Source organism: Mytilus galloprovincialis, chromosome 2 (genome assembly GCF_965363235.1).
Source record: "Mytilus galloprovincialis chromosome 2, xbMytGall1.hap1.1, whole genome shotgun sequence".
NCBI classification, from domain to species: Eukaryota; Metazoa; Mollusca; class Bivalvia; order Mytilida; family Mytilidae; genus Mytilus; species Mytilus galloprovincialis.
Genome location: NC_134839.1, coordinates 82429338 through 82441028, shown reverse-complemented (window position 1 = coordinate 82441028; position 11691 = coordinate 82429338). Strand labels below are relative to the sequence as shown.

At 32.1% G+C, this 11691-nt stretch overlaps 1 protein-coding gene across 8 annotated transcripts in view; it reads right to left on the bottom strand.

Annotated features, from left to right (window-relative positions):
• The window catches only part of LOC143064600 (uncharacterized), a 96718-nt gene that overhangs the window by 65307 nt on the left and 19720 nt on the right, over positions 1–11691 (bottom strand). Inside the window, exon 1 of one of the 8 annotated variants that reach the window (XM_076237524.1) lies at positions 6543–6675. The exons of the other annotated variants lie outside the window; for them this stretch is intronic. The gene's annotated coding sequence lies outside the window, so the exon portion shown is untranslated. Of the gene's footprint in view, positions 1–6542; positions 6676–11691 lie in introns of those variants that run through there. 8 annotated transcript variants of the gene reach the window in all.

Sequence of the window (11691 nt, the reverse complement as noted above, 5' to 3'; positions counted from 1 at the left end):
AAGTCATTAATTCAGACAGACTCTAGCTGCATTCTAATCATTCAGGTGCTTATTTTGACATACATTTTATGCAAGGTTGAAGCCCTTAATTATGGACCTTGATTTTTTATTGTGTCAAGAGTTTCATGTTGAAGAATGGACAAGTGAGAATCACAACAATTTTTTGTCACACTTTTCTTTTTGGGTTTAATTTCTTAATCAAATTTTGTTTGGAGATCAGGATATTTTTCATCTAAATAAAATAGAGAATAGAGACGGGAAATGTGTCAAAGAGACAAACCGACCAAAAGCCGGAAAACAAAGGCCACCGATGGATGTTCAACAAAGCGAGAAATCCCACACCTTGAGGCATGCTTCAGCTCAGCTGGTATCTTTTTTGGTCACTTGTATGTCTGTGATGTATGTTTACACAGTTTTGGCTGCTGAATCCCAATTTTATCACATAAACATGTTATGTCTATTAAGGTTGCTCAACTTATTTTGCCTTTTATAGAATAAAACCATTCTGATCACAGAAACAGTCCCAATTTTGACAGATTCCAGAGTGACTTCGCTTCATTATGTAGCAATGATGAGCTACTTACTATAGATTATTGTTATTTGATATACTATAATGTTATCCCGAGGGACATATAATAGTCTTAGTTATATCCACCAATACCAATTCTGACTATATTTATTGTTACATGGTTCAAATAAGGTAAATTAGGACAAAGGCATAAGAAATCTTCTCCATGATTAAAATCATCATATTATTTTAAGCAAATGTATATCAGCAAAAGAAAGTTGTCAATACTTAAAGCCACCAAATATTTCTACAAATGTTGCAGCAAATGAAAAATCATCAAATGCTAAAAATAAGCTTTGACTTTCTGCAAATTTAACCCACAATGTACAGTTTGACATTTAGCTAAAGAAAGAAATATCGAAAAATGATGAGGTTCTTGATAAATTTTAACAAAATGTACATGTTCAGGAGAAATATATTACATGCATTCAGATTAAGAAAAACTGCTAGCCTTAAAGCAATTTTGATTCCATATTTTTTTTCTGTATAATAATTTGTTAAATAAGATCTTTTTTTTTCATCCTAAATTTAAATTTCTAAAAGAAATAATGTTAAACTTTATTAACTATATAAAATAACCATAGAAACATTAGGAAACTACATTATTTAGAAAAATTGTCATCAGCATATCTTTTTATTGATTATGCAGTGAAATATGACAAATATATTTGTTATCAGCAGATAATAACTAGACATCAACAGATCTCTATAAACCTATGGCTCATACAAGACCAAACTGACAAAATGTTTCCTACTTAATCTAGTCAAGTGGAAAACATTTAATTTCATCGTAACCTTAAATTTTTGTTTTAAACAAGGATTTGCCACAATTTGTAGAATAATGGCAGTATATGTTGCGTGTAACTTAATGGACAGAAACTTTCCTGACTTGCATTTCACATTAAGTGACGTAATAGGCAATTTATATCAGCGACTGCATGAGCAATACCATTGATTTCTTCATTTAAAACAAATTACAGTTGAATGACTTTTCAAAATTTTAATTCTGAAGAAAATACTTTTGTCATTAAGTTACGGTATTTTGAAAACAAGATGTCTGCTTTTAAAAATTAGCATTTGCTATAGTTGACCATACATTGCTTTCTTATCAGTTACATCATGGTGTGGAATAATTTATTTTCTTGGGTACCAATTTTCATGGTTTCAGGAAAAAACTGTATTTTCGTGGATATTTGATTTCGTAATTTTCAAAACTCTGCATACAAGGCAACAAGAGTTCACACGCTGAAATGTCTCGCCTTCTAAACTAATCATTGATATTATGTTGATAGTCCTAAGTATAAAGCTAAGCTTTATTACAACTGTCACATAAACTTAACATTAACCAAGATAACTAAACAAAGACCAATGAACCTTGAAAATGAGGTCAAGGTCAGATGAACCAAGCCAGGCAGACATGTACAGCTAACAATGCTTCTATACAACATATTATATAGTTGACCCATTACTTATAGTTTAAGAAAAATAGACCAAAATGCAAAAACTTAACACTGTGCAATGAACCGTGGAAATGAGGTCATGGTCAAATAAAACCTGCGCGACTGACATGAAGATCATAAAATATTTCCATACACCAAATATAGTTGACCTATGGAATATAGTATTAGATGAAAAGACCAAATCTCAAAAACTTAACTTTTTTTTTACCACTGAACCATGAAAATGAGGTCAAAGTCACATGACATCTGCCCGCTAGACATGTACACCTTACAATCATTCCATACAACAAATATAGTAGACCTATTGCATATAGTATGAGAAAAACAGACCAAAACACAAAAATGTAACTATAACCACTGAACCATGAAAATGAGGTCAAAGTCACATGACATCTGCCGGCTAGACATGTACACCTTACAATCATTCCATAAAACAAATATAGTAGACCTATTGCATATAGAATGAGAAAAACAGACCAAAACACAAAAATTTAACTATAACCACTGAACTATGAAAATGAGGTCAAGGTCAGATGACACCTGCCAGTTGGACATGTACACCTTACAGTCCTTCCATACACCGAATATACTAGCCCTATTGCTTATAGTATCTGAGATATGGACTTGACCACCAAAACTTAACTTTGTTCACTGATCCATGAAATGAGGTCGAGGTCAAGTGAAAACTGTCTGACAGACATGAGGACCTTGCAAGGTACGCACATATCAAATATAGTTATCCTATTACTTATAATAAGAGAGAATTCAACATTACAAAAAATTAGAACTTTTTTTTCAAGTGGTCACTGAACCATGAAAATGAGGTCAAGGACATTGGACATGTGACTGACGGAAACTTCGTAACATGAAGCATCTATATACAAAGTATGAAGCATCCAGGTCTTCCACCTTCTAAAATATAAAGCTTTTAAGAAGTGAGCTAACGCCGCCGCCGCCGGATCACTATCCCTATGTCGAGCTTTCTGCAACAAAAGTTGCAGGCTCGACAATAAAAATGTTGTACCTCGTTGATCCTTTAAATTGGTGGCTCACATGTAACCACAAAATCCACAAAAATTGGTATCCCATGAATATTAATGAATTCACAGTAGTACAGTTTTTAATAATTCAATCCATTATTCTTAAAAGTGTCTGTACCTTGTAAATTAATTGTTATTTTTCAATAAAACATGTGTAAAAGAGACAACAAAAAACCAAAGGGCAGAAAACAGCCAAAGGACACAAAAGGGTAATAAACAAAAAGTATAAAATTTCGCTCCTATAGGCAAGCAACAGCTGGCCCCTAAATTAAAATGAGTACTAGTTCAGTGAAAATTGACTTCACACTAAACTCTAAAACTTATAAATGAATTAATATTTACAAAAAAAAAAACATACAAGACTTACAAACACCTTAGGCTACTGACTTGCTTTTATATTGGTCTTTATCTATTGCTCCCTCTGAAGTGCCATAAGAATTCTAATCTAATATGATGCTTCTTTCTCATGAAACCAGTACTATAGTAGATCCCTTCACACTGTGGAGTTTGGGTAATGAACAAGCCGATAAATTAGTAAAGTATGGTGCTGAACAACTACAGGATGAAAATCCAGTCTGTTACACAGAGATGAAGACTATCATCAAATCTCTTTTCAACACTCCTCATCAACAAGACAGTTACCATCAGCTAACAAGATCTGAGCAAACCACCATCTTTAGACTGAGGACAAGATACAACAGACTCAACCAACATTTACACAAAGTCATGAAAGTTGTTCAATATCCAATGTGTTCTTGTGGAGAAGCAGAGCAGGATATGGCACACCTCTTACAGTCATGCAAGATGTATCAGGCATTGATAGACAAGATATGGCACTCTGAAACACCACTTAAAGAGAAGCTATATGGGCCAGTGGATTCCCTACAGAAGCAGAAGCGGATTTAGAGGGGGGACCCCCCTTTTCTGGAAAAATTTGGTTGACTATATAGGGAATCACTGCAGCATGACAGGAGTGTGCCCCCTCTTAGCCAGTCAGTGGATCTCCACTTACGAAAATTTATGGATGCACCACTGAGAAGACCACCAGATTTGTTGAGGAGACTGGTATTCAAGTGTAAAGGGGACCAATAAGAAGAAGATGAAAAATAATGTTCCCAGCAAACACTTTACATTACAAACAGAAATGTTTGTGAAGGTATGTTTTACAGCGACATGCTATCAGTCTTAAGGGGTCTCATGGAAAGCTGGTCTAAAAAAATATATATTTCTAATTTCCAGTGTATAAGATATTCCCTATTCCATCAAATCAATTTAGAAAATGGATCAATCCAGTTTTTAAATGAAAAATAGATGAAAAAGACATTAGTGATGATAGAAAATAATACCACAATTATCTAGCAATGCATATATCTGCAGAAAGCAAGTATTTTCAGTTGCAAGTAACTTTTTTTTCTTGTTAAGCTTTTCCGTTTATTTTTTTATGTACGTACTGTCAAGTAATGATAATCTCCATTATAAAACATTCATATCCTATACCATGAACAAAAATAATGGTAATAAAAATGTCTGAATTTGAAATACCCTACTATAACTAAGTTTCGTATCTCCTTAATAAATAAATTATTAATCAAAGAAATTGCCTTAAATCATACTTATACAATTAATGGCTAGAAGTTTATAGACAGGTTTTATGATGAATTATCACAACTGTGATTTGATTTTATCTGGAATAATGCAAGAATTGCTGATGTAATCACGACTGGAACAAATCAATAACGTGTTACAACACAGACTATTTATAGACATAGAACATTTATTTTGAACCAATCTTAAATGTAACAGTGGAATGTTTGGTCTGCTGTATTTGCTACAAAGTCAATAACCTTGTTCCAATGAAAATAACAGGAGATGTGAGGTATACATCAATTAGACAGCAACCTAACAATACACATCCCTAAAAGACATTTAGAGGCTAATTGTACAATGCATGGGAAAGGATATAATTTATGAAATACTATGAAGACCTTCCTTTGAAGAAAAAAGCTTTAGTTTAAAGCATCAACATATTTAGATGATCATATAACAGTATATTAACTGACTCTCTTAAAACCAAAAAAATTTGAAAACATAACATTTGAACTTTGTCAAGAATTCATACTAAAATGGGATATAAGTTTTACTCAATGTTGAGGCAATTGAAATATGGTTTATTTTGCTCATTGTTGAAAGCCGTACAGTGACCTATAGTTGCTAGCATCTAACAACAATTGGTTACTGGTTTATTTAGTTTAGCAATCATACGACATCTCCTTATTTATTTTATGAAGTATCATATACCAGCAGATCTGTTAGATAGACAAACCCAAGCTTCAGTGTGGAAAAAGTTTTATGGATTAATTTCTGTGGAAAATATTTATAGATTAATTTTAAACTATATCTTGTGTGAAGAAGTTAAAAAATCAATGTTACATAAGATAAGACAAACAAGCTCATATATCTTCTATAACACTCAAGGGTAACAAACAAACATTCCTTGATTATGCTGATTTTTGTTTTTTTTTTTTGAAAAAGGGAGGTATGAGGCACAATATGCCAATGAGACAGCATTCCAAAAACAAAAGCAAATTATTTTTCATCACAATTTGTAAAGATAACAGAAAATATCTAATATTTTTTGTTCACCACAATGCAAATTTTATCTATGGTTATGTAAAAAAATTCACAGGATTTAATCAAATAAACAAAAACAATAGAAATGTAGTATAAATCCTTGAAAAATAATAATTTAGACAACTACAGGTCAATCTTTACAGCAAACAGGACTGAAAACCTTTGTAATTCTTGTTGATCTTCACATCTATTTGTCCTTAAATACCAATTCAAGAAATTCCCCAGACTCCTTTAAGGATTTACATTGTTATCAATATTCTGGTCAACTGTCCTCAAGAGAGAAATAGATTTCTGAATCAATAAATTTGTCTGGGTATTCATTGTCAATTGTCTTTCATGGATTTTCCATTTATAGTTTGCTACAAGACATTTTAGAGTAAAAGTACAAAATTACATCATGATTTAAATAAAACTCTTGTCATGTGTTTATTCTATATTTTTTGTCTTTTTAATATTGATATTGCCATTCAAAAATCATTATGTTTCTAGAAAGAAAGTATTCTCTTTCTAAGAAATACAGCATAACATTTACATTTTGAATATACATACATTTTCCCCCCAGGTACTTGTTCCAGACCATAGCAATCCATTGAATTGCATGCTTACATGTTGGACCTATCATGTATAGCTAGTACATTACCCTCTTAAAAGATTTCAGTGGAGGCAAATCAATTTTTTTACTAGAAAAATTTATCCATCTTAAAAACATACATTGCATGTTTCCCTTCAACAAAATATCTAGGTCATTTGAATTGTATGTAATCAACAGCAGTCCTGATAGACTCATTTAATTCACAATACTCTCTGAACCAAATGCAAACCATGAAAGGTAAAATTACTTACTGTTCAATATACAAACTTATCTGTAAATCCAGATACTAATTCAAATGGTAATAAGCTAAATAATTTACTTCCACAAAAAAACATTACAAAAAGTAAGATGAGTAATTATAATTAAGTTAGTTAATTCAATAACTTCCTTATTGCATCAAGAGTTCCCTATTTATAGCTACAGTAAATATGGATACTTATATAAATTAGGAAAATTATATTATGTATCATTAAAGAAGTGCCTTTTACTTTATAAATGTCCATTTCCTTTTTTTAAACCTTATAAATGCAAAGAACAAAACTATTTTTGTTATATATCTAAAAAGGGAATTGTTTCCTGGTTCTGATTATAGACTATTTAGTTCATAATAAGCTTAATTGTATTCTGATGGTAAAACCTACATAAAATTGTGTACTGTTGGACTATAAACTTAATACACTAAATGTTATTATGCAAAGCTGAGTTTTAATTCAAAATCCCTAAAATGCTTTTTTTTCCGCCAAAATAAAATAGGATTATTGAAGTGCAAATAAATTTCTTGCGTTGTTATCCAGAAACCCCCTTTTCTGCACTTATATTAGTCTAAACAAAGTATCTTTGACCTCGACATTGAAAGTGTTTATCAGAAACTAAATATGGAGCATTCTTTCATTACATATATCAGTTTTGATTACAATTGACAGTAAGATTCTTCAGATATAAGCCAGGAACCCCTTTGCTCCATGTGATATGTTCTATAACCTTTTGACATCAAAATCAATAAGAGTATTCCTTGTATGTTACAAATATCCATATTTGAAAGGAACCAACAATATAAGGTTTTCAAGAACTCATTCAAAAACTCCTTCTGTGCAATAGTTTGAGTCTGATAAAGTATCTGTGTTCCTGTCTTTGGATGTGTTGATCCCATAAATAAAACTTCCCATTTTATATATGTTACCATATATTTAATATAAAAAAGAAAATGTGGTATGATTGCCAATGAGACAACTATCCACAAAAGACCAAAATGACACAGATATTAACAACTATAGGTCATCGTACAGCCTTCAACAATGAGCAAAGCCCATACCGCATAGTCAGCTATAATAGGCCCCGATAAGACAATGTAAAACAATTCAAATGAGAAAACTAACGGCCTTATTTATGTAAAAAAATGAACGAAAAACAAATATGTTTGCCTTCAATTTCAAGTAAGTATCACTATTCATTTACAATATTGTTAGGGATCTTAGTCTCATTTTATCTGACAATATATCCAAGCTGGATTCCAAATTAAAAAAAGTTCCATGGGTTATCATCTGAAAACCATAATTGACTGAAGAAATGTTAGTAAAACATGAAACCAATTTACTGATTAAGGCTAAAATGACAATCATTTTAAGTCAAAACTTCACAAAGCTAAAACATCAGACCATAACCGGGTCAGAAATATCACTATTGTTCCCTATTGGAACAAGAATATTGGAACTGACAATTCTCCAATGAAGTCAGCAGTTTATGAAATCAATATCATGTTTACTGTCCATAGAGGGACTGCTATATAAAAACAGATACACAAATACATTGTATATATTTCATATTTGACAAAACTATCATATGGGGCTTAAACATGTAAATTTCAATTACTGAATTTTCCTACTTGTCATTTCATATATGATATCACTTGTTCATGTGCTTAAGTGACCCTGACGTAACTTGTCAATGTATCAAAATCACTTATGTAAATATATATTCAATAAATAATTACATAGGACACTTGAATCTCTAGAATTGATTAGTAATCAGTAAAACTGTCAATTAGCAGTCTATGGATGTTACTCCCTTTAAACAATCAATTTATTTCAGTAGGAAATTTGAACTTTTGAACTTTCCTCCTGTCCCAGAAACTGAATTATATGTGCAACTGGGACAAATCTTTTGTTCTATTCTGGGTATTGTTCTCACTGTCAATTTCAATTTTTATTGATCTGTGAAATATAGGTAAAAAAAAAATGGTGAAAAATCCTAGTTCAAGGGCAATAACTTCTATAAGGAATCAATTTACAATTTTTTTCATGTTCACAGACATCTGTTTGTACTGAACATTATTTGCTATTTGCAGTTCTCTCTCAAAATTTGTAAAATGTAAAAATTGTCTTGCAATGTCTAAGCAAAAAAAAAATCATTGTAATTAAGACTTTTAGGTTTTTCAGGGACAACATTAGAAATAAACTGATATGTAGGATAAAGCAAAAATCGTAATTCTCATAATCATTCAAACCGGATCTGTCTGTCTGTTCTTGTCTTGTATTGTGCTTAGACTTTTGTGATTTTTGTTATGACTAGATTAAATATAGTGACAGTGCAGTATTATACTTTAAGTACTAGTACTGCCTCAGTCGACACTAAGGACAATCTTGACCTTGTTTTACAGTATTAAAGACCCTTCAGTAACTATCAAGATGAAGAACAGGAATAAAAACTTTGACCATTGATCATTTGTATTTTTTTTTACGCATTGACATTGTGTGAGATAAGGTCCTGTGCACGTTTACTCAATATTCCTTTATTTTTGTCAAAAGGTCTGAACACGACTTAATTCAATTTTAACCCTTCAATGTAAAAGGTCATATTGCAATACATTTTTTTATAGATGACTTGACACCGGGAAATTGGTGGTCTTACTTTAATCTAAACCATGTCAGTTTTATCTACAAAAAAGAGCTTTTCTTTGATATCAAGTTCAAATCTCCATACAGTATGACCATTTTTTACTATGTCCAGTAGCATCATATATTCTTAAAATATTTTCTAGCACAATGTCTGGACATTGGTGGACATGCAACAATTGCAAAACTACACGTTTACAAATGAAAATCATCACTAAGACTATAGTCATTAAGTAGGACAATAAATGAACAAAAGACAAACCCGGGACACAGAGGTACAAACAATAGACTATCAACTCTGAAAACCAAAAGTAAAATAGAAACATGGATCATTACAAACATACAGGGGCTACAACAGAGAGTGAAGAGAACATGCTTCTTGCATGACACTTTCAGTGAAAACAATTTGATATGAAGGCAATCTTTTGTTTCATTTTTTTTTTGGCATTTGCCTCGTTTGCCTCAATTTAGTTATGAACCTGGCTTCTATACTATTAAACGAGAAGACCTCATTTTGTGTGTCGCTTCTCTTCCTTCCACGATAAATTAATCATCATGCCTCTGTGTTCTATAGGTAACATGCATAGTCGCATGTGTCATCCATTCTTATGACTATTCATATTGAGTGATTTTTGGAGAAAAACGACAAAAATGGAGTCCGGATATTGATTCCGTCACCAGACTGACTTTTAGTTATAGATAAGACTTCCGGTTTGAAACATGCACAAGTACAACCAATCGTATGATAGATAACAAAAATGAAAAATAAATAAGCAAATCAGAGCGTTCTCCATATCATGGTGTTTAGATCGCAAGAACCACAACTATTATACCTCCTTATAGAGGACAATTATTTTTCGAGTTTATCTACATGTAAACTAAGATTATACTACTTTAATACATAGAGACTCTCTATATTCTGTCTACTGTTTTCTTTGAAATGTTTACTATTTAAGAGGTCATACCAGTTGCATATATATTAGAATAAGTAAAACATGTGGAAACAAGAATGTGTCCTGGTATAGTACACGGATGCCACATCGGCACTATATTTACTAAATTTCGAGTTGATTGGACTTCAACTTCATCAAACACTACCTCGACCAAAAACCTTAACCTGAAGCGGGACAGACGGACGGACGATCGAACGAAAGAATGCACGGATACAAAGACTAGAAAACATAATGCCCATAAATGGGGCCTAGAATTTTATTGTTGAAAGTGAAAAAAGTGATTTGGCAAAAATGAAAGTAGGTTAGAGATTAGAGGGAGGCGGGACCTTTTTCGGAACGTCGGGATCGGGTGTTTTTAAGCTCGAGATTAGGGGATTGATCCTAACGGGATCCGGGAATATATTTTTCGATTTTGGGATTTCGGGATACATGCATGATTTTCTTTAAATTCTGCATCTCAGGATTTCATGTTTTTAAGCCCGGGATTTTGGGATCAGGACCCCTCCGACCACCCCTCAAATAAGCATTAGTCGGTCTTACTCATTTATACAAGATTCATATCCTACCATTGGCATGTTAATAAGGCTCTCAATAGAAAAAGCACTGATGGATTGTCCTAGAAACATATTTTATTAGACTAATAATGGTCAATATATAAGCAGTTACATTTATTTGACGTTTGAAGCGGTGCAATTTTTTTTAATCTAATTTTACTTTTACTGAAAGATGCATTGTAGCAAAGGAGAAGAATAATAGTGGTGGTCTGAGGCCAGAAACATGAAAATAATTGAATTTAACAGAAAGGAAATCAATATCGGACTTTGGAAAAAGGGAGAGGGCTTTTGATACCTTTTATGAAATTCTCCATACATAATATCTTTTACAAAAAATCATCCTACAACAGTTCACAAGCTGTATATGCCCGCGATTTCGCGGGTGTGTTCTAGTCTATTATGAAAATAGCAGATACATGTACATTCAGAGCCTATAATCATCAGCTAATTTAATGACACTGGATATGAATTTTACTTATCTTTTGATCTTTAGTTGTCAAACTATATGCAATGTGCAAAATGTGCATAGAATAAATGATTCCCTTACCCAATAAAATCAATGTTAACTGTCTAACACAGTGCATCAGCTAAGAATCAGCCTTTGTATAGATTAACTATGGATCTGAACAGAGTTAAAGTGACATCATGATTAATGATGGTAAACCAAAGTCCAGCTAATAGTTCTGATAACAATTTGGATCTGACATGCATTCAAAATCTATGGGATTACAAGTAGTCTGAAAAAGCAATTCAGCTGTTGAATCTGATATAGGACTTAAACGGCACTGCACCTGAACTTTATCTCACAAACAACAAGTGATACATGTAAATGTATTCACAACTTTATATAGATTGAGAGTGATTGGAAACCTAATTGATATGGAGTATAAACTAGTGTAACAGATTTCATTTGATATGTCTCTATAGTTTTTGTTGCAGGTCTAGTTTCTCTTTGATGTTTACCCATCTTTTGTTTATTCATGTTACGGTTATGTAATCCAA